This window comes from Triticum urartu, chromosome 7A (genome assembly GCF_056163025.1).
Source record: "Triticum urartu cultivar PI428250 chromosome 7A, HENAU_Tu73, whole genome shotgun sequence".
Classification (NCBI taxonomy): domain Eukaryota; kingdom Viridiplantae; phylum Streptophyta; class Magnoliopsida; order Poales; family Poaceae; genus Triticum; species Triticum urartu.
Window position 1 is genome coordinate 550532708 of NC_141879.1, and position 22856 is coordinate 550555563.

Here is a 22856-nt window from a genome sequence, read left to right on the forward strand (position 1 = left end):
TGGGCTCATCCGATGCCTCTTCTTCAACTTCTTCCCGCATTGCCGGCTCAGCTTCTTCCCGCATTACCGGCTCAGCTTCTTCCCTCATTGTTGTATCATCGTATTCAGGAAACCCATGGCCAGGATAGCTATCGTCGTCCTCTTCTTCTTCATTGTCTTCCATCATAACCCCTCTTTCTCCGTGCTTGGTTCAAACATTATAGTGGGGCATGAAACCGGACTCAAACAGGTGGACGTGAATGGTTCTTGATGTAGAGTAATTGTGACCATTCTTACAGCCAGCACATGGACAAGGCATAAAACCATCCGCCCGCTTGTTTGCCTCAGCCGCAAGCAGAAAAGTATGCACGCCATTAATGAACTCGGGAGAGCATCGGTCATCGTACATCCATTGCTGGCTCATCTTGAATGCACAGCACCGAAAACACCAAATTAATACAATACATAAAGTTCATACAACACTTAAATGCAACAAACAAATAACTCTCTAGCTAAAGAATTTAAATGCAACAACAAATGCGATCAAGATTGCAACTAAGGTAACAATTGATCCAACAGCATAATGATACCAAGCCTCACTATGAATGGCATATTTTCTAATCTTTCTAATCGTCAAGCGCATTTTCTCCATCTTAATCTTGTGAGCATCGACGACATCGGCAACATGCAACTCCAATTCCATCTCCTCCCCTCAATTCTTTTCAATTTTTCTTTCAAATCCTCATTTTCTCTTTCAACTAAATTTAACCTCTCGACAATAGGGTCGGTTGGAATTTCCGGTTCAACTACCTCCTACATACAAATATCTATGTCAGCTTGATGGGCATAATTTTTCATAAACATGAAATGCAATAAATAGTTTTAAAAGAGAATATACCACATCCGAATCATAACAAGAACGAGGGCAGACGGGGACGGATATCAAAACCATGTCACTATGTATAACAAACAACGTACGGGTAAGATAATTATACGAGTAACTATATATCCAAATCACACAAACATCAATTTTTTATATAAAATTTCATGAACAAGAGGCTCACCACAAGGTGGTGCCGGCGACGGGACGGTGCGGTGGATCGACGGTGGTTACGACGGAGATTTAGAAGGCACTAAGTAAACCACACCTACATATACAAACTAAGTGTTATTTTGACCTCAGTTTGCATATAAATCAAATACTACCACATATAATTCCTCCCAAATTACTAAAACCCACAATTAATCACTATATAAACCAATGCAAGAGCTAATCTAGCAATGAGAGATGAAAGGACAAAGTTGCTAACCTTTGTGATCATTTGAATGGATGGGGGCCTGCAAATCTTGACAAATTTGAGGCAAATTTTGTGATGAACTCGAGAGGAAGAAGGGAAGAACAGAGGAGAGGGAGAGGGGAAAGGGGGAAGAACAGAGTGCTGATGGACGAAGGGTTTATATAGGACGACCTTTAGTACCGGTTCATGGCACGAACCGGTACTAAAGGTGCTGGAGGGGCCCCACTCTGACAACATCCTGCCACCACTCTCATTAGTACCGGTTCGTGGCACGAACCGGTGCTAAAGGTTCGCCATGAACCGGTACTAAAGATCTCCTCCCGCCTAGCCGTTGGAACCAGCACTAATGGACACATTAGTGCCGGTTCTGTTACAAACCGGGACTAATGTGTCTCACATTTGACCCTTTTTCTACTACTGGTACTCCCTCCGATCCAACAGAAAGCAACAAAAACATATAAAAATAGCACCTCCGTCTTACTAGAAGTGAGTCCTGCTGGTGATCTTATAACAACATATTCTTAAATGGCCTCTCTTTTCGAATATTGCCTTTGGAGGCCGAGCTCCATGGAGCTTGGTTTTGAAAAATTCAAAATTCATCAAATTTCATATTTTCCATGTTTCAAAAAATTCTGAAAAAATACAGATATACATGGAGGCATAACACACATGTTTGTATTTTCAAGGCAAAAGACATTGAAATGAGAGCTGTGCAAAAAAGACAAATCTAGAGCTTTTTAACACATGATACTGTTCATCCTTCCATGCCATGAATTTGTCTTTTTGTACAGGTCGCATTTCAACGTTTTTTATCGTGAAATTTTACACACATACACATAATATCCTTATTTACTTGCACACAAATTTTTAGATTTTTCTGAAACCAAATTTTTTGAATTTTGAATTTTTCAAAAAAAGGCCCTCCATGGAGGCCGAGAGCCAAACTTCCGTTCTCCTCTCTTTTACGTTATCAAACATGTTATGATTTTATATCTTACATCTGCATACTTCAAACACACATTAACATTGATCATGAATGACCCTCTCATGAAGAAAGGCGGGACATATTCTTGTGCCTATTGGTTATACTCTTTTATTAGTAGAAGTGTGTAGTAATATATTTTTCTCCCGTTGCAACGCACGTGCTCTTTTGCTAGTAAGAATACAATAGAAGATGCAGGAATCAACATAAAGCTGCCAGTAAGCTATTCTATTAGCCTTTTCAGAGTCGCTGGCCGCTTCCTCTGTATGTAGGCCAGAAGTCAGATCAAAGTAGCCGGAAACGGGGAACGGTGGGTCGTCCCTCAATCCGGATTCATCGACCCAGAATCAGATTCGGGAACAAGGGTCGATTCGGTAAGATTCGATGCGGATTCGGCGTTTCCGTAGCCGGATCGTCAATTCAGGTTCAGCAACTCAACAGTCTTGAATCTTGAATCGATTGAGTAAGCAAAAGGTCAACCATATCAATCACGAACTCCTTATTTTACTCTCTGCCTGTTCTTTTCCAATCCCCTAAATAACTCCTTCTGCTCTCCAATTACTCCAAGGTTGCTAATAAATTTTTCATTAGGAAGGAAATGATTTATTTTAGTCTTCATGGATCGACGATTCACGTTCCTCGTTCTATGGTACCGTACCGGATTCATCGTACCGGAATTGATTGGATCGTGTTTCCGCTTTAGAAAAATCGTTCTAGAGATGTATACCCCCGCTGTACCCTATTTTTTCCAGCCTCCGACTCTCGTCCCCCGTTCCCGTTCCTCGTTCCCACCGTACCAAAAACATGGCAACTACGAGTCAGATCCGTTATTCCAGGCGCTTCTTTCTCTAGGTCTCCACTTCCTGTGTTACCGAAAATGGAATCTGGTTAACTGTCAAGTGGCTAGCATTCTGCATCGCAAGTTTCACCAAGGCAAAGCCTTGATGACTTTCAAGTCTGGGTGGCTCACAAAGTCACCGGTCTTGTATAGACTACTGATCCACTGATCACATCAGACCAAGCATGGATGCGATCAGTACTTTATTATACAGCCAAGGGAGTAGTTGTGTAGAGTAATACTGATACAATGTCCACATGTATATCAAGAATTCCAAGAATGGATACGAAAGTAGCGGGCGACTATAAAGATGCACCGGGGATGAATCACATCGATCACAGATTCAAACGTCTCAATCCACCTTACCATTCCCCCCGAAGCCTGCACTACCATCGTGCTGCTTCTTGTGCTGCGCGCAGCTCACCGTCCATGGAGTCGCATCGTTAGAGCTGGTGCCACTGCCACCCCTAGTGAGTTCTCCTTGCCCTCTTGTTCGAGAGCCTGATCAGTCGTGGATCCATTCCTCCACGAAACTGTCCAAGTATGTGTGGTAGAAAATATATGCAACCTCTTGGCACTCTCAGTTCCACACTTCCCCTAGTCCTTGTCCTCTGCTCCCTTGTTTCATTAGGTGCCACGGCACTCCAAAATGATTCTAACACCAACCTTCATGCTCTCCGCTACCTTAAACTCCATCTCACCAGCTCTGCTAGACTCCTAGCCTCCTGGACAAATGACTCGCTGCAGTTCTGTGGTTGGTCCGGTGTTACTTGCAGCAAGACACACGCATCTCGTGTCGTTGCACTGGACCTCGAGTCACTTGAACTCAATGGACAGATACCGCCTTGTATAGGCAATCTCAGTTTCCTCACTAGAATCCACATCCCAAATAATCAACTTGCTGGCCAAATACCACCTGAACTTGGCTATCTAAATAGGCTGCGGTATCTTAACCTCAGCACAAATCATCTTAGAGGCACGATTCCGAGCACTCTGTCTTCATGCCTTCGCCTTCAAATTATTGATCTTGGGAGTAACTCCCTTCATGGTGAGATCCCCCCAACCCTGAGCTGATGTTCACATATACAACAGCTCAACTTGGGTCACAACATGCTCACTGGCGGTATCCCACAAGGGTTGGGGATGCTCTGCAACCTTTTAGTTTTGGATCTTGCTAGCAATAGTCTGACGGGCGACATTCCACTTTCACTTGGAAGCAGCTCTTATCTTCATTCTGTTGTTCTCACAAACAATAGCCTCACAGGACCTATCCCGCTTCATCTAGCTAATAGTTCATCACTTCAACTTTTATCATTGACAAGAAATAGCCTGGGTGGAGAGATTCCTTCTGCGCTGTTTAATAGCACGTCACTTCAAAAGTTATCACTAGGACTGAACAACTTTGTCGGGTCCATACCAGCTTCGTCGAACATTGATTCACCCTTACAATACCTTTCTGGCACCATACCTCCTCCTTTAGGGCTTGTTCGATTAATCCCTCCCACAAGGGGATTGGAGAGGATTGGAGGGGATTGAGGTGGATTTTGACTTGTGGGGGATTTAATCCCTCTCAATCCCCTCCAAACCCCTTCAAATCTGAAGGAACCGAACAAGGCCTTAGGGAATTTTTCTTCCCTTCGCCGGCTTTCGCTAGCAGATAATAATTTCCAAGGTAGAATCCCGATGAGTATAGGCAATATTCCATACCTGCAAGTACTAGATCTCACTTATAACTTCTTGTCAGGGACTGTCCCTGGCACTCTCTACAACATGTCAGCACTTACATACCTTGGCATGGGTACAAACATACTTGTAGGGGAAATTCCATATAACATCGGGTATACCCTTCCAAATATCCAAACTTTGATTATGCAAGGAAACCAATTCCAAGGCCAAATCCCCACTTCACTAGCCAACACAACCAATCTTCAGATGATCGACCTCCGAGAGAATCAATTCCATGGTATTGTTCCTTCTCTTAGGACTCTTCCTAGTCTAGTCGATCTAGATCTAGGTGGGAATCAACTTGAAGCAGGAGATTGGTCTTTTTTATCCTCATTGACCAATTGCACACAACTGGTGAAGTTGCGTTTGGATGAAAATAACCTTCAGGGTGTCTTGCCCAAGTCCATTTGAAGCCTTTCAAAAAGCTTAGAGTTACTGCTATTGAGATCAAATAAAATATCTGGCATTATACCACACGAGATACAGTACTTGACAAGCCTCCAACTTCTTTATATGGACCAAAATTTGCTTACTGGATATATTCCTGAATCACTTGGAAATCTTCCAAACTTATTTATCTTAAGCTTGTTCAAGAACAAACTTTCCGGATCAATTCCACTTTCTGTTGGTAATCTGAGTCAACTGAGTGAGCTATATTTACAGGAAAATAATTTGAGTGGTCCTATCCCAGGAGCTATAGCAGGCTGCAAAAAGTTGGAACAACTGAACCTCTCTTGTAACAGCTTTGATGGAAGAATACCAAAGGAGCTCTTTACTCTTATCTCCCTTTCCCAGTGTCTGGACTTGTCTCACAACCAACTCTCTGGACAGATACCTCTGGAGATTGGCAATCTGAGAAATCTTGGGCCACTAAATATTTCCCATAATCAACTGTCTGGACAAATACCCCCCACTCTAGGTCAGTGCGTCCGTTTGGAGTCCCTCCACATGGAGTGTAACCTCTTTCATGGGAAAATCCCTCACTCCTTCAGAAGTTTGGAAGGAATCATTGAGATGGATCTATCTCAAAACAACTTATCTGGTGAAATCCCTGACTTCTTTAAGTTCTTTTAGTCTATGAAGCTTCTCAATTTGTCCTTCAATAATCTCGAGGGTCCAGTACCATCAGATGGGATATTTCAGAATGGAAGCAAGGTTTTCATTCAAGGGAATGTGAAGTTATGTACCAGCATTCCATTGCTACAGCTGCCATTTTGCAATGCAGAGACATCCAAACAAAGGAATGTCTCCAGCATTTTCAAGATAGTAGGATTTACAGTTCTCTCTTTGGTCCTATTATCATGCTTTGCAACCATTATTTTGAAGAAGAAAAAGAAACTCAAACAAGCAGCTCATCCATCCTGCAAAGAGTTGAAGAAGTTCACATATGCAAATTTAGTGAGAGCAACAAATGGTTTCTCACCAGATAACATGGTCGGTTCAGGAAAATGTGGTTCTGTGTACAGAGGTAGAATTGAATCTGAAGAACATGAAGTTGCCATCAAAGTTTTCAAACTCAATCAACTCAGAGCACCAAAAAGCTTCATTGCTGAGTGCAAGGCATTGAGGAACACTCGTCACAGGAATCTTATAAGGGTGATTACAACATGCTCAACCATTGATCCAACAGGACATGATTTCAAAGCTATTGTTCTTGAATATAGTGTTAACAGCGACCTGGAAAGTTGGCTCCATTCAACAGTCCATGAGGTTGGTCAAAGAAGGCCATTGAGTTTCGGTACAAGAATAGTAATAGCAGTGGACATAGCTGCTGCTTTGGATTACCTCCATAACCAATGTGTGCCTCCTATGGCACACTGTGATCTGAAGCCTAGCAATGTCCTTTTGGATGATTTCATGGGCGCCCGTGTTGGCGATTTCGGGTTGGCTAAGTTCCTGCATAGTCATAATTCTTCGGACATTCATAGTTCTACAAGCTTAGTGGGGCCAAGAGGATCGGTTGGATACATCGCACCAGGTAATAATTTCTAAAGAGAGGTTGCTTTGTTTTTAACAAAAAATATGCAAGTTGTGTTAATTGATTGTGTGAATGACTTATGCATACTGCAGAATATGTCTTTGGGAGCAAAATCTCCACTGAGGGCGATGTATTTAGCTATGGAGTCATCATCTTGGAAATGCTAACAGGAAAGCGTCCAACTGATGAGATGTTTAAAGATGGCCTGCGCCTTTACAAATTTGTTGAAAAATCATTTCCTCAAAAGATTGAGGAGATTCTAGACCCTAGGATAGTTCCAGGTTATAGAGATGAAGGTGAAGATGCAGGAGGTGATTTAGACTGGGAAACTCATCGAATGGTTGCTATGAACTGCATCATAAAGCTCACTGAGCTTGGGTTGTTGTGCTCTGCGGTGACACCTAGAGATCAGCCCACTATATAGCACGTATACAACGAAGTTACCGCAATCAAAGAATCATTTCCAGCATTGCAGGGCTGAGGAAAAGGAAAATGCATATGATGCCTTGAAGAAGACTAGTTTACATTTTTTTGACTAAGTACTTCTTTGTCCAAAAGGAAAAGTCTATTGTGAAGCTTTTCCTAGCCTGCCCCTCCCCTGTATCTTGTGGTTTTTCTTTTACTTTGCCGCACCTCGCAGCACCACTGTAAACCCTACGTATCTTAATACAATGAAGCAGCCCGGCTGCATTCGTCCCCAAAAAAAGGTCTATTGTGTATGCAAATGTCAACCAGCTTAGCTCTATGGAATAATGTTCAGCCTTGAAGCTTTCCTGTCTTACTCTTTTTTTTCTGATACCTAATAATAAACTAGTACTATTTATTCCGTTTCTCTGTTTTTCAACTTGCTTGCTATTGCCAGGCATGCATATATTGCTCTCTGCTCAAAAGGGTGTATTTTACTTAACATGAAGATTAAGACGGTTAAAAGTAGCACGGCAGTAGATAAAGGTAGTAAGTCCATTTAAATCACAGAAATACTGAAGCCCGTCATCTATAGAACTGGTTATATAATCTTAGCGTCTTCAATAATTGAAAAACCAGGTTAAATTGCCCCTAAGGAGGTGTGGCATGGTTCGACTAGTTAACCTCCTAATATTCCAAAACCAGGTTGAATCACAACCTAAGGTCGTTTGGCATGCCAGTGTTGACGGGGTGGATTCAACTCAACCTGCTTTAGTGGCTTTCCAAGTTTACGATCTTATATTTCGGAGGGAGTACAACATAACCTTATTTTCACTGACCTGGATGTACAAAGGGGCGGTGGCTGCTCTGAAACCTTTGGTCGAATAGGTGGTGGGCGTTATGTCGATCCGAGGGCGCCTCTCGCCGTTGGACCTGCCGGCAGGCACACCGTTGGTGGAGGACGCGAGCGCCTCGTCGTCCGCTAGTCTTTCTCATGGTCCGATCGCACATCTAGAAGCATCCTCAAAATCGGGTTCAAAGTTAGGACTCAGGATTGAAGACAGCCAGACTGCGAGGGGGTAGTGTAATAGAGTGCTCCTCCTAAGCCTTCAGGCGCTGGGAGAGCCAACTGGCGCCCAGGCACGTCGCAGTCATTGGCCGACCCATCGAAACTAAGACGTATCCCCTCCATCCGTGAATAAGTATACATCTAGTTTTTGTCCTAAGTCAAAATTTTACAACTTTAACCAATTTTATAGGAAAAAACAGCAACATTTATGGCACTAAATTGGTATCACTAGATTCATTTTGAAATGTACTTTCATAATATACCAATTTGATGTCATATATGCTACTACTGTTTCTATAAAGTTCATCAAAATGTTACAACTTTGACTTAAAACAAAAGATAGAAGTACACTTATTCACCGACAGAGGGAGTAGCTCGCTTGGTTAATCGGATGACCAGTCGATGGTTGACTGGCTAATAGGTCAACCGTTTAGGGCTCTTTTGGTTGTAGTTGTAGGAATCTCATAGAATTTCTATAGGATAAGATTCGCATACAAAATTTTCCTTTGAACCTCCATTTTTCTTCTCCAATTTGGCCACATGCCATTGGGGGGGGGGGGGCACCCCTTGTGGGCTAGTGGCTCCCTCTCATTGCCCATATGGCCATATATTCCCTCCGACCCCTCCGGTATTTCGATAAATACTCGATACACTCTGGAACACTTTCGGTGTTTTAATACTATCGTCCTATATATAAATCTTTATCTCTCGACCATTTTGAGACTCCTTGTCATGTCAGTGATCTCATCCGCAACTCCAAACAACATTCGGTCACCAAATCACAAAACTCATATAATAGAATATCATCGTCGAACGTTAAGTGTGCGGACCCTACGGGTTCAAGAACTATGTAGACATGACCGAGACACCTCTCCGGTCAATAACCAATAGCGGAACCTGAATGCTCATGTTGGGTCCTACATATTCTACAAAGATCTTTATCGGTCGAACCGTTATGACAATATACGTTATTCCCTTTGTCTATCGGTATGTTACTTGCCCGATATTCGATCGTTGGTATCTACATACCTAGTTCAATCTCTATACCAGCAAGTCTCTTTACTTATTCTGTAATACATCACCTCGTGACTAAGTCCTTACTCATTTGCTTGCAAGCTTATGATGTGTATTACCGAGAGGGCCAAGAGATACCTCTTCGATACTCGGACTGACAAATCCTAATCTCGATCTATCCCAACTCAACAAACACCTTCGGAGATACCTGTAGAGCATCTTTATAATCACCCAGTTACGTTGTGATGTCTGATAGCACACAAGACATTCCTCCGGTATCCAGGAGTTGCATAATCTCATAGTCGAAGGAATATGTATTTGACATGAAGAAAGCAATAGCAATAGAACTGAACGATCATAATGCTAAGCTAACGGATGGGTCTTGTCCATCACATCATTCTCCTAATGATGTGATCCCGTTAATTATCAAATGACAACTCATGTCTATGGTAAGGAAACCTTAAACATCTTTGATCAACGACCTAGTCCAGTAGAGGCTCACTAGGACATGATGTTTGTTTATGTATTCACACATGTATTAAGGTTTCCGGTCAATACAATTCTAGCATGAATAATAAACCTTTATCATGAATAAGGAAATATAAAATAACAACTTTATTATTGCCTCTAGGGCATATTTCCTTCAGATAGTTCATGAAGGGCTGGGGTGCCAATGTGGGATGGGGCCTCAAGATCTGGAAGGGGGCCCTTCTCATGGAGATTTAGGTCTTGGACCCGAAGGCCAACGCTGCAGGCTTGCCCTCGGAGGAATGGTGTAACGCCCCGAGACCGATGTGCCAGGTGGCCGCCAGTTATTCGCTGTTGTTGTCTTGTCATTCGCTTGCGTGTTGCATCCTTTCATGTCATCATGTGCATTGCATCATCGTGTCTTAAAAACTTGCATCCGTCCGGGTTTTCCCAGTTCCTTCCGTTGTCCGTTCTGAGCCCAGACACACTCGCATGCGCCCGCAGCATGTCCGAAATAGTATTTTATAAGTGGCCAAAAATGTTCTCGGAATGGGTTGAAAGTTGGCATGTGGTGTTGTTATGTTGTTAGTAGGTCGCCTGCCAAGTTTCATCGCATTCAGAGCTCGTTTGATAGCCCAGCCGTTAAACTATAGCGGCATTATAGACGGTCTAACGTCGGACGTTTTCGGTCTCCGGAAACAGTCGCCGGGCCTCTCCTCTTCTCTCTTCTCAGCCCTTTGCCTTCTGCACTACCTACCGCCAGGTCCAACCTAACCTCTCTCGTCAGCCCGCGGCCCTCCTCGCGCGCTTCCGAAAATTGTCCCAGACCCGACCCGAGCAGTCGTCACCGTCGTGTCTGGGTCATCCCCAAACATCTGCAAAACATCTCCGTTTTGTTAATTGGGCTCCCTAGCTATTTTATCCGCAATCGTCCGATTGCGATCGTAGGGACGAGGTAGCCCCTAACCTAGTCTGTGAGGTATATATATACTCCACTCCTAGTCTTTTGGGACAAACCCTAAAAATTGGGACCCTTGTCCCATCCTTCCCCTTGCCGCCGCCACACTCAATTCACCTCGGGATCCTCCCAAATCGGATCTATCCAATCGACCAGCACCACATCGCCTCCTCCTCCATCCTCTGCTGCTCCCTCGCTCGACCCCCTGCATCCCGTGCCTTCCCGCGCCGGCAACCGAGTCCCCCACACAGAGCGATGGATCCAGAGACCCTGCCTCGTCCAGCCGCGCAAGGAGCACGAGCTCCCATGGCCGTCGTCGAGCCGCTCGAGAACCTCCTCCTTTCTCTCGTCGCCTCGCCACTCCGGCAACCAGGTCATGCCACCGCTCCCCGTGTCCTCCTCCTCCTCCTCCTCTCCTTTTCCTGCTCTCTCTCCCGAGCTCATCTCTCTCTCTCTCTCCCTCCCGTTCTGCAGGAAGCCACCAGGACGGTGCCGCCATGAACGGGAGTCACCTCCTGCCGCCGTTCACCTCGACCGTGCCCAAGTCTTCCCCTGCCCGAGCCATGCCTCGTCCCTGGCCCCCTCCTCGCCTCGCTGTCCGACGACGAGCGCCGCCGCTGAAGTTCCTCCTCCATGGACGCCAAGTCCCAAGGTCCCCGCGCCCGTCCTTATGGTGCCCCGCATCCTCTTCGTGGCCCCGGAGCTCCTCTGTTGCCGTTCCCGACCTGCCTCGGTCCATAGGGAACCCATTCCCGTCCTCCTCTGCGCAGGATACAGCAAGCACCGGCCGGATTTTGCGCCGCCGCAAGCCCCGCTGCCGGCCACCAAGTCCCTTGCGCCTCCTCTGCATCCAGGTCACCTCACCTCCTCTCGCTCACACTCCGGCCCTCTCTCTGTCCCTGCCTCTTGTCTGAATCCTCCCTGCCATGGCCCTGCAGTTCCTCCCCGCCTCCAGGGCTCCATGCTGCGCCACCAGAGACCAGCTGCCGCCGCGCCTGTCCCCTGCCGGGCTGCCTCGACCTGCGGCTGCAGTTTTCTTCAGAAACATGCGGAGCGCACGCAGTCAGCGCCTCCGCTGCGCCTCGCGTTGACCCAGCGGCCTCGATCTCAACCGGGCCTGGCCCATGGTGCGAAATCCCCCCAGCTCCCATGCTCTGTTTCGGCCTAGTGCATGGATTCGGCCTTGTTGTGTTTTTTTCTTGCCAGGACGTTTTTTTTCTTCTATTTAATCAGAGTTCTGCAGTTTTCAGAAAACCCCTTATTGTTCATGCATATAATAACTTAATAACCGTGCATCATATTAAAATGATTTATATATGAAACTTGCTTAGAATTTTGTGTAGATTAATAATTTGCCACTTTCATCTATGTTTAAAATGTTTAAAATGTTGTTTGTTCAAATTTTCCTAATGCCATGCTAAAATGATTTAATTCATAACTTAATAACCGTAGCTCGGTTTTAAACAAACTTTATATGTAAATGGGGTAGAAAAATGCATAGTTTAACATGGTGCTCTTTTATTGCATGTTTAATAACTCTAAAATTGTGTTTACGGCAGAACAGGACCAAACCTAATATATGCACATGAGGAGTTTCCGGTTTTGTTGTTTTGTTATTCCGGCCTCATTTAAACTTGACTAGATAGGTAGTTTTACTTTGCTTCACCCTCTTGCCATGTTTAACAACATTTAATATTGTTGGGTACATAAACAAGATCGAACTAAAAAAGTCACGTGGTGTTTCGTCAATATGCAACGGAGTTGCATATTGAGCTCCACTTAATTTGTAGGGTTGCTTGTGCACTTTGCCATGCCATGCTTCATTAAACCGGACATGCATCATACTTGGTTGTGCATCATGCCATGCTTATGTGGTGGTTGTTTACCATGTTGTTTGCTTCTTTCCGGTGTTGCTTCTTCGGGTTAGTTCCGGTAACGTTGTGTTTGTTCCACTCTTGCCGCCCTAGTTTCCGTCATATCGGTGTTATGCTCCCGGATTTTGCATTCCTTACGCGGTTGGGTTATAATGGGAACCCCTTGACAGTTCGCTTTGAATAAAACTCCTCCAGCAAGGCCCAACCTTGGTTTTACCATTCGCCACCTAGCCTTTTTCCCTTGGGTTAGGCCAGCCCAAGGGTCATCTTTATTTTAACCCCCCCCCGGGCCAGTGCTTGTCTAAGTGTTGGTCCGAAACAGAGCCACTTGCGGCGCCACCTCGGGGAAACTTGAGGGCTGGTTTTAGCTATACGTAGTGTTCATCTGGTGTTGCCCTGAGAACGAGATATGTGCAGCTCCTATCAGGATGTCGGCGCATCGGGCGGTCTTGCTGGACTTGTTTTACCATTGTCGAGGATGTCTTGTAGAACCGGGATACCGAGTCTGATCGGAATGTCTCGGGAGGAGGTCTATTCATTCGTTGACCGTGAGAGCTTGTCATGGGCTAAGTTGGGACACCCCTGCAGGGTTTTGAACTTTCGAAAGCCGTGCCCGCGGTTATGGGCAGATGGGAATTTGTTAACGTCCAGTTGTAGAAAACCTAAAGTTGACCTTAATTAAAATGCATCAACCGCGTGTGTAACCGTGATGGTCTCTTTCCGGCGGGGTCCGGGAAGTGAACACGGTGTTGGAGTTATGCTTGGCATAGGTTGTTTTAGGATCACTTCTTGATCATATTTTATCGACCGTGCTTTTCCTTCTCTTATCGCTCTCATTTGCGTATGTTAGCCACCATATATGCTAGCCGCTTGCTACAGCTCCACCTCATACCTTTTACCCTACCTATAAGCTTAAATAGTCTTGATCGCGAGGGTGCGAGATTGCTGAGTCCCCGTGACTCACAGATATTTCCAAAACCAGTTTGCAGGTGCCGATGAGACCGTGCAGACGATGCAACCAAGCTCAGGAGGAGCTCGATGAAGATCTTGTCCTTTGTGTTGTTTTCGTTCTAGTTGATCAGTAGTGGAGCCCAGTTGGGGTCGATCGGGGACCTTTGTCGCATTTGGGGTTCTTCTTTTATTTTGGTTCCGTAGTCGGACCTTGATTGTATTTGGATGATGTAATGCTTTATTCATGTATTGTGTGAAGTGGAGATTGTAAGCCAACTATGTATCTCTTTCCCTTATGTATTACATGGGTTGTGTGAAGATTACCTCGCTTGCGACATTGCTTTCAATGCGGTTATGCCTCTAAGTCATGCTTCGACACGTGGGAGATATAGCCGCATCGAGGGCGTTACAAGTTGGTAATCAAAGCCTTCCCCGACCTTAGGAGCCCCATTGCTTGTTCGAATTAGCGGACGAGTTGAGTCTAGAAAAATGTTTTGAGTCATTTAGGAATTATATATCGGAGAGTTTAGGAATTCTTTTTACTCCCCAGTCTCTTCATCGCTCTGGTAAGGCATCCTGACATAGAGTTTTGACTCTTCTCTTCTCAAATTTCACTAAGAAAATTTTTTAGGATCACGCGGGTATCTTGGAATCATTCCGATGGTTTTGTGACGAGAACATTGTTCTTGGTGCCTCCTGTCTTTAGGGGTTGTGGCAGTGTCCCGGGGAGTTGAGCTCCGAGGTGTTGTCGTCACAATTTTATCGTTGCAGTTCTGGAATACCTGAGTTTAGTACGCCGACATCGAAAATCTCTTTTATGCAGTTCGTTGGTGAGATAACCTCGACGCCACCCAGTACTGGGGCGGGAGTTCGGGAGTATTGCCATAACTTGTATAACGGATGCTTTTCGAAGGTTGAGGTAGATGATTTCCGAAGGTTTCTTGGTTATGTGTTGAAGGATGGATACAGCTGGATGTAGGATTTGCTAGTTTTGGGTGAGATATTATGCTTCCCCTGTATCCCCAACACCTGATTGCATAACCTGAAAGTTTCGGGAGTTTATAAGTGGGAATTCAAGTAGCTCTTAGGATATCTTTCCGACAGATGTATGATATGAAATTGGGGTTCGACGTCTAGTGGCCCGCCTATCCACGGTTGGTTTTACAGTGGTCTCGTTGTGTCTTAAAGAGTCCTTGGCTATGCCGACTCGGGGGCGCTTCATATGTCATGTGCACTGCCTTGTACATGATGGTGCTGTACGATCGAGCCCGTGTAGGCCCCACCACAAAAACTTCAGACGAAATCTCTATCATATATTTGTTCCGGCTTATTCCGCAAGCCAATCCTTTGTTTTGTTTTGAGCTGTGGTATTCGAGTTGCTTCAGAGACAAATGTGGATTCCATCTCTTTCCTAAGCGGTGTTCTCATATTTCTATGTGGATACTAATCCTTCATGATAATCGAGATTGTCATGTTAATCCTTTTCGACCGGTGTGCTTCTCTTCAAGTGGATCCGATCATTTTAACATCAGCAAGATCAATTATCATTTCTTCTCAACGGTGTTTTCCCACCCTCCCACCCTTGCTTTCTTGAAGGATTCAGATTTCTTGTTCAAGTATCCATCTTATTGATGTGAAGCCTCTCCATCCTTTTCCTTCAATGTTCTTATCCGGTGTTTCTCATGAAGATACTAACGGAGCCTCAAGTTCGTCATTCTTCATTCTTTTCTTCTCCGGTGGATTCAAATCAAGCTTTGGTGTTGATCATATCCTTTTTCCTCGTTTCAAATACCTTCTCATGCCGGTGCACCTCATATTCATTCACTTCTCGCTATTTAATTGTTCCGGAGTGCTCAAGATATCTCGAAGATTCGTGTTTTCCACTCTGCATTCATTCAAGATCTTTCGAGGTTGTTATCTCATTCAAGTCATTTAATTCAACCGGTGCAACCTCTCTTTTTAATCATTTCAACGGTGTTTCTTTTGAGTGGGCCCTAACCCACAGGTCTTTTCCCAGGATCTTACCTGAATCTTCTTATTTTCCCGGAGCTATCCTAAATTCTTGTCAAAGTTGACGTAAGTATGATTTATCATCGGTCAAATGTGTTTTCCTCCAAGATCTCTCAAATTCTTTTCATCGTTGTTTCAACATTTCTAATTTTTCATCCCGGAGTGTCTCAACGTTTCATGGTGGTGTTTCTCATCGCCATTCTCTGTATTTGAAGACCGAAGAAGATTTTCTCTCAATCTTGCTCCATTCTCTTCAAGATTCGTCATTCTAGCTTGTTGCCATCCTCTCATAGTTGTTTTTGGATTGTGAGAAAAAAATTCACCTATCCGGAGCAATTCAAGATTCTTTTCAGTTTGTTTCTCCGGAGCCCATCATCTCAGAATTTATTCATTCTCAGCTTTCAGCTCTCGTTCTCCAATCTTACCGGTGCTTCGTTCAAGTGATCTCTAATCAATTCGTTATCCTTTCGTTCTCATGTATCTAGATTGTCTCAAGTAACTTCGTCCATGTCACAATTCCTACCCGGTGATTCATCCCTTTACTTCGTTCATTTTCAATTCTTACCGTTGGCTCGTTCAAGATTTCTCTTCCTTTGTTATTGTATCGATTCATTCGTTCTTTCATCCTACTGGTGGTTCGTCGAAGACCTTCTCAAATTTATGCAATATCTATCTTAATCCTCTCTACAAGAATAAGTAGTGTGTCAAATCCATTGTTTGTCATCAATTTAATTGGTGAAGGATACGCATAATGTAATTCTTATTCTTGTTTCGTCGGGTAAATTCAATACCTTACTCCGGAGGTTCATCATATCACATTCTCAGTTCGAGATGCTTCATCTTTATTTTCCGGAGTTCCTAGCTTTCCCGCATTATCTCGTCGCGAAGCTCCTTCTAAATCTTTACAAGGTTTCACCTTGAGTTTTCAACTTCTCTTTCTTTTCGTTATCCTTTTGTTACCGGAGTTCTTCGTGAAGGTTCTACATGATGGTTCATCAAGGATTTAATCCCTTCTCGAAGTGCTCATCAAGACTCCTTTCAGAGGAACTCAAGTATTCCTTATCTTGCATTTTAAAGTGCAATTCTTCCAACTGTATCATTCGAGGTGGTATTATGTTATTCTTGATAATTTGAGTTCAGGTTTCATGATTCACAGGTTGTTAAGAATGGGGTATTTTAAATCCATCAACCTCTTCGTTGGAATTATCTTGGGCTATATTTCACCTAAAACTGTCCCTAAGGATTGTTGCTATTTATGGTGCTCATATAGGACCCAAGTTCTTCTTTCATCCTTCCGGTGAAATAAGCTTTCTCGTTTCCTTGTTCATACCAATCCAATTCTTCTTCCCGTGAGTGGCAGGTTGTCACCTCATAATTTGAGATGTATTCCATAAGCCCACATCAAGCTTATTCTTTTCGTTGTTGGCTTTCCAACAATTCCGTTCGACCATTCTCCTAAGTATGCCTTTTCTAGCTCTTTTGTGGCAGGAGTTGCCATTTTCTTCTCCGTTCTTTTGTTCCGACGATCCAACTTCTATTCTTTCATTCCGGAGGCATTGTGCTATTGCTTCCTTCAACCATCATCTTGTTTCATCAAAGATCATGTTCTTTCCTGTGCTTATCCATCTAACCGGAGTGTTGTGTCTTCTCTTCTAGTTCTTTTCATCTTATAAAGTCTTGCATCTCTTTTCAATCGGAGTGCTGCTCAAAGTTGTTCTTCCTTGTCCCTCTTTTCTAACGGAGTGTTTTCAACTTCGTTCATCTCCGTTGTATTATTTTCTCGAAATGGCTTAACCTCTTCAAGGTTCGTGGTTTCACTCGTTTGTCAAAGAAGCAACTTAGTTTTACCTCTTCTATTTCTCTTCCGTTGTCCCTCCGGTGCCATTCTAGATCTCGGGACAAGATCCTCTCGCAGTGGTGGAGTGTTGTAACGCCCCGAGACCGATGTGCCAGGTGTCCGCCAGTTATTCGCTGTTGTTGTCTTGTCATTCGCTTGCGTGTTGCATCTTGTCATGTCATCATGTGCATTGCATCATCATGTCTTAAAAACTTGCATCCGTCCGGGTTTTCCCAGTTCCTTCCGTTGTCCGTTCTGAGCCCAGACACACTCGCATGCGCCCGCGGCATGTCCGAAATAGTATTTTATAAGTGGCCAAAAAATGTTCTCGGAATGGGTTGAAAGTTGGCATGTGGTGTTGTTATGTTGTTAGTAGGTCGCCTGCCAAGTTTCATCGCATTCGGAGCTCGTTTGATAGCCCAACCGTTAAACTATAGCGGCATTATAGCCGGTCTAACGTCGGACGTTTTCGGTCTCCGGAAACAGTCGCCGGGCCTCTCCTCTTCTCTCTTCTCAGCCCTTTGCCTTCTGCACTACCTACCGCCAGGTCCAGCCTAACCTCTCTCGTCAGCCCGCGGCCCTCCTCGCGCGCTTCCGAAAATTGTCCCAGACCCGACCCGAGCAGCCGTCACCGTCGTGTCCGGGTCATCCCCAAACATCTGCAAAACATCTCCGTTTTGTTAATTGGGCTCCCTAGCTATTTTATCCGCAATCGTCCGATTGCGATCGTAGGGACGAGGTAGCCCCTAACCTAGTCTGTGAGGTATATATATACTCCACTCCTAGTCTTTTGGGACAAACCCTAAAAATTGGGACCCTTGTCCCATCCTTCCCCTTGCCGCCGCCACACTCAATTCACCTCGGGATCCTCCCAGATCGGATCTATCCAATCGACCAGCGCCACATCGCCTCCTCCTCCATCCTCTGCTGCTCCCTCGCTCGACCCCCCTGCATCACGTGCCTTCCCGCGCCGACAACCGAGTCCCCCACACAGAGCGATGGATCCAGAGACCCTGCCTCGTGCAGCCGCGCAAGGAGCACGAGCTCCCATGGCCGTCGCCGAGCCGCTCGAGCACCTCCTCCTTCCTCCCGTCGCCTCGCCGCTCCGGCAACCAGGTCATGCCACCGCTCCCCGTGTCCTCCTCCTCCTCTCCTTTTCCTGCTCTCTCTCCCGAGCTCATCTCTCTCTCTCTCCCTCCCGTTCTGCAGGAAGCCACCAGGACGGTGCCTCCATGAACGGGAGTCACCTCCTGCCGCCCTTCACCTCGACCGCGCCCAAGTCTTCCCCTGCCCGAGCCATGCCTCGTCCCTGGCCCCCTCCTCGCCTCGCTGTCCGACGACGAGCGCCGCCGCTGAAGCTCCTCCTCCATGGACGCCAAGTCCCAAGGTCCCCGCGCCCGTCCTTATGGCGCCCCGCATCCTCTTCGTGGCCCCGGAGCTCCTCTGTTGCCGTTCCCGACCTGCCTCGGTCCATAGGGAACCCATTCCCGTCCTCCTCCGCGCCGGATACAGCAAGCACCGGCCGGATTTTGCGCCGCCGCAAGCCCCGCTGCCGGCCACCAAGTCCCTTGCGCCTCCTCTGCATCCAGGTCACCTCACCTCCTCTCGCTCACACCCCGGCCCTCTCTTTGTCCCTGACTCTTGTCTGAATCCTTCCTGCCATGGCCCTGCAGTTCCTCCTCGCCTCCAGGGCTCCACGCTGCGCCACCAGAGACCAGCTGCCGCCGCGCCTGTCCCCTACCAGGCTGCCTCGACTTGCGGCTGCAGTTTTCTTCAGAAACATGCGGAGCGCACGCAGTCAGCGCCTCCGCTGCGCCTCGCGTTGACCCAGCGGCCTCGATCTCAACCGGGCCTGGCCCATGGTGCGAAATCCCCCCAAGCTCCCATGCTCTGTTTCGGCCCAGTGCATGGATTCGGCCTTGTTATGTTTTTTTTCTTGCCAGGACGTTTTTTTTCTTCTATTTAATCAGAGTTCTGCAGTTTTCAGAAAACCCCTTATTGTTCATGCATATAATAACTTAATAGCCGTGCATCATGTTAAAATGATTTATATATGAAACTTGCTTAGAATTTTGTGTAGATTATTAATTTGCCACTTTCATCTATGTTTAAAATGTTTAAAATGTTGTTTGTTCAAATTTTCCTAATGCCATGCTAAAATGATTTAATTCATAACTTAATAACCGTAGCTCGGTTTTAAACAAACTTTATATGTAGATGGGGTAGAAAAATGCATAGTTTAACATGGTGCACTTTTCTTGCATGTTTAATAAATCTAAAATTGTCTTTAGGGCAGAACAGGACCAAACCTAATATATGCACATGAGGAGTTTCCGGATTTGTTGTTTTGTTATTCCGGCCTCATTTAAACTTGACTAGATAGGTAGTTTTACTTTGCTTCACCCTCTTGCCATGTTTAACAACATTTAATATTGTTGGGTACATAAACAAGATCGAACTAAAAAAGTCACGTGGTGTTTCGTCAATATGCAACGGAGTTGCATATTGAGCTCCACTTAATTTGTAGGGTTGCTTGTGCACTTTGCCATGCCATGCTTCATTAAACCGGACATGCATCATACTTGGTTGTGCATCATGCCATGCTTATGTGGTGGTTGTTTACCATGTTGTTTGCTTCTTTCCGGTGTTGCTTCTTCGGGTTAGTTCCGGTTACGTTGTGTTTGTGAGGATCCGTTCGACTACATCCGTTGGACTCGTTCTTCTTCCTTGCGGGATTTCAGGCAAGATGACCATACCCTCGAAATCACTTCTATGTTTGCTTGCTAGATGCTCGCTCTTTTGCTATGCCTATGCTGCGATACCTACCACTTGCTTATCATGCCTCCCATATTGTTGAACCAAGCCTCTAACCCACCTTGTCCTAGCAAACCGTTGTTTGGCTATGTTACCGCTTTGCTCAGCCCCTCTTATAGCGTTGTTAGTTGCAGGTGAAGATTGAAGTTTGTTCCTTGTTGGAACATGGAGATGTTGTTCCTTGTTGGAACATGTTTTACTTGTTGGGATATCACAATATCTCTTATCTAATTAATGCATCTATATACTTGCTAAAGGGTGGAAGGCTCGGCCTTATGCCTGGTGTTTTGTTCCACTCTTGCCGCCCTAGTTTCCGTCATATCGGTGTTATGCTCCCGGATTTTGCATTCCTTACGCGGTTGGGTTATAATGGGAACCCCTTGACAGTTTGCTTTGAATAAAACTCCTCCAGCAAGGCCCAACCTTGGTTTTACCATTCGCCACCTAGCCTTTTTCCCTTGGGTTAGGTCAGCCCAAGGGTCATCTTTATTTTAACCCCCCCGGGCCAGTGCTTGTCTAAGTGTTGGTCCAAAACAGAGCCACTTGCGGCGCCACCTCGGGGAAACTTGAAGGCTGGTTTTAGCTATACGTAGTGTTCATCTGGTGTTGCCCTGAGAACGAGATATGTGCAGCTCCTATCAGGATGTTGGCGCATCGGGCAGTCTTGCTGGATTTGTTTTACCATTGTCGAGGATGTCTTGTAGAACCGGGATACCGAGTCTGATCGGAATGTCTCGGGAGGAGGTCTATTCCTTCGTTGACCGTGAGAGCTTGTCATGGGCTAAGTTGGGACACCCCTGCAGGGTTTTGAACTTTCGAAAGCCGTGCCCGCGGTTATGGGCAGATGGGAATTTGTTAACGTCCGGTTGTAGAAAACCTGAAGTTGACCTTAATTAAAATGCATCAACCGCGTGTGTAACCGTGATGGTCTCTTTCCGGCGGGGTCCGGGAAGTGAACACGGTGTTGGAGTTATGCTTGGCGTAGGTTGTTTTAGGATCACTTCTTGATCATATTTTATCGACCGTGCTTTGCCTTCTCTTCTCGCTCTCATTTGCGTATGTAGCCACCATATATGCTAGCCGCTTGCTACAGCTCCACCTCATACCTTTTACCCTACCTATAAGCTTAAATAGTCTTGATCGCGAGGGTGCGAGATTGCTGAGTCCCCGTGACTCACAGATATTTCCAAAACCAGTTTGCAGGTGCCGATGAGACCGTGCAGACGACGCAACCAAGCTCAGGAGGAGCTCGATGAAGATCTTGTCCTTTGTGTTGTTTTCGTTCTAGTTGATCAGTAGTGGAGCCCAGTTGGGGTCGATCGGGGACCTTTGTCGCATTTGGGGTTCTTCTTTTATTTTGGTTCCGTAGTCGGACCTTGGTTGTATTTGGATGATGTAATGCTTTATTCATGTATTGTGTGAAGTGGAGATTGTAAGCCAACTATGTATCTCTTTCCCTTATGTATTACATGGATTGTGTGAAGATTACCTCGCTTGCGACATTGCTTTCAATGCGGTTATGCCTCTAAGTCGTGCTTCGACACGTGGGAGATATAGCCGCATCGAGGGCGTTACAAGTTGGTAATCAGAGCCTTCCCCGACCTTAGGAGCCCCATTGCTTGTTCGAATTAGCGGACGAGTTGAGTCTAGAAAAATGTTTTGAGTCATTTAGGAATTATATATCGGAGAGTTTAGGAATTCTTTTTACTCCCCAGTCTCTTCATCGCTCTGGTAAGGCATCCTGACGTAGAGTTTTGACTCTTCTCTTCTCAAATTTCACTAAGAAAATTTTTTAGGATCACGCGGGTATCTTGGAATCATTCCGATGGTTTTGTGACGAGAACATTGTTCTTGGTGCCTCCTGTCTTTAGGGGTTGTGGCAGTGTCCCGGGGAGTTGAGCTCCGAGGTGTTGTCGTCACAATTTTATCGTTGCAGTTCTGGAATACCTGAGTTTAGTACGCCGACATCGAAAATCTCTTTTATGCAGTTCGTTGGTGAGATAACCTCGACGCCACCCAGTACTGGGGCGGGAGTTCGGGAGTATTGCCATAACTTGTATAACGGATGCTTTTCGAAGGTTGAGGTAGATGATTTCCGAAGGTTTCTTGGTTATGTGTTGAAGGATGGATACAGCTGGATGTAGGATTTGCTAGTTTTGGGTGAGATATTATGCTTCCCCTGTATCCCCAACACCTGATTGCATAACCTGAAAGTTTCGGGAGTTTATAAGTGGGAATTCAAGTAGCTCTTAGGATATCTTTCCAACAGATGTATGATATGAAATTGGGGTTCGACGTCTAGTGGCCCGCCTATCCACGGTTGGTTTTACAGTGGTCTCGTTGTGTCTTAAAGAGTCCTTGGCTATGCCGACTCGGGGGCGCTTCGTATGTCATGTGCACTGCCTTGTACATGATGGTGCTGTACGATCGAGCCCGTGTAGGCCCCACCACAAAAACTTCAGACGAAATCTCTATCATATGTTTGTTCCGGCTTATTCCGCAAGCCAATCCTTTGTTTTGTTTTGAGCTGTGGTATTCGAGTTGCTTCAGAGACAAATGTGGATTCCATCTCTTTCCTAAGCGGTGTTCTCATATTTCTATGTGGATACTAATCCTTCATGATAATCGAGATTGTCATGTTAATCCTTTTCGACCG

At 45.4% G+C, this 22856-nt stretch overlaps 1 long non-coding RNA gene and 1 pseudogene across 2 annotated transcripts; one reads left to right on the top strand and one right to left on the bottom strand.

The window, feature by feature from the left end:
• Positions 1–394: 394 nt before the first annotated feature.
• LOC147960386 (uncharacterized) lies at positions 395–8335 on the bottom strand. The gene is made up of 4 exons (XR_015611033.1): positions 8045–8335; positions 1044–1127; positions 878–935; positions 395–792 (listed from the first exon to the last, which is right to left on the bottom strand). It is a non-coding gene; the product is annotated as an uncharacterized LOC147960386 (long non-coding RNA).
• LOC125525332 (receptor kinase-like protein Xa21) lies at positions 4188–8051 on the top strand (annotated as a pseudogene). Its single transcript, XR_015611032.1, has 3 exons — positions 4188–4582; positions 4712–6800; positions 6893–8051. The product of XR_015611032.1 is annotated as a receptor kinase-like protein Xa21 (transcript).
• Positions 8336–22856: the final 14521 nt, after the last annotated feature.